Source organism: Micropterus dolomieu, unplaced genomic scaffold, assembly GCF_021292245.1.
Source record: "Micropterus dolomieu isolate WLL.071019.BEF.003 ecotype Adirondacks unplaced genomic scaffold, ASM2129224v1 contig_3692, whole genome shotgun sequence".
NCBI lineage: Eukaryota > Metazoa > Chordata > Actinopteri > Centrarchiformes > Centrarchidae > Micropterus > Micropterus dolomieu.
Genome location: NW_025732682.1, coordinates 1 through 1159, shown reverse-complemented (window position 1 = coordinate 1159; position 1159 = coordinate 1). Strand labels below are relative to the sequence as shown.

At 40.0% G+C, this 1159-nt stretch overlaps 1 long non-coding RNA gene across 1 annotated transcript; it reads left to right on the top strand.

The window, feature by feature from the left end:
* Positions 1 to 243: 243 nt before the first annotated feature.
* Positions 244 to 1157, top strand: LOC123964616. Its single transcript, XR_006823486.1, has 3 exons — positions 244 to 350; positions 499 to 561; positions 1055 to 1157. It is a non-coding gene; the product is annotated as an uncharacterized LOC123964616 (long non-coding RNA).
* Positions 1158 to 1159: the final 2 nt, after the last annotated feature.

Below are 1159 nucleotides of genomic sequence, written 5' to 3'. Positions count from 1 at the left end.
AAAAAAAAAAAAAAAAAAAATATATAATCCGAGCAGATTCAATAGGGACCTCGCACGGTCGTGCTCGGGCCCTAAATATAATCCGAGCAGATTCAATAGGGACCTCGCACGGTCGTGCTCGGGCCCTAACAACTTAATTATCCTAAAATCTTGTATGTAGGCTTCTAGGAGTCATGACCTATGTACTTTCCAACATTTCTACATTCTATAATAAAATGTTCTCCCTTTTGTCCTTCACTTTCCAGGAGATGTTGGACATCATGAAGTCCATCTATGACATGATGGGGAAGTACACATACCCCAATATGCAGGACGATGCTCCAAGAGAACATGTGGAGAGCTTCTTCCAGGTCAAACTCAACAGTCTTTACTTTCTACACTGAACAAAATTATAACCCCACACAAATATATTCTGTAAAAGAAGATAATGTACAAAATTAATTCAGTACAATACTTCTTTAGTGAGTAAATCTTTGGCTGCCATTTCTTTTCTTTCAGAAAATGGACCGGAATAAAGATGGGGTGGTCACTATAGAGGAGTTCATCGAGTCATGCAAAAAGGTGGGACAGAAAAGCCGACTTTCAAATCCTAAAGAAATACTAAATATACTTATTTGCATTCTTGCCAAGATGTAGATGAATACACTCATGTCTGTGCAGCTAGAGGCAGAAGCCGATCAGCTTAGCTTTACATAAAGACTGAAAGTCGGGGGACATAGCAAACCTTGCTCTGTCCAAAGTTCAAAAATCCTTCCTCCTGGAAGAATTAACAGAGACTTATCATTTTGCATTTCTGTTTGTGCACAGACAAAGCAAATAAGATATAACATGTTAATTGGTCTGCTTTAGAGGTGCTGGTAGCTGGATCTTTTTACTTTGGACAAAGCCAGGCTACCTGTTTCCCGCTCAAGCTTCATATCAATTTTCTCATCTAAAGCTCAGCAAGAAAGAAAATAATGCAAAATGTCAGCCTATACCTTTAACCCTCACTTTCCCTAGTGTGAATCATTTAGGTAATACTCACTCCTTACCGAAACCTCTTGTCCATGTCTAGGACGAGAACATCATGCAGTCCATGCAGCTGTTTGACAACGTCATCTAAGAATCTGGACCAGAGATGATGCTGGCACCAGGGAGAGGTGTGTGTGTGTGTGTGTGT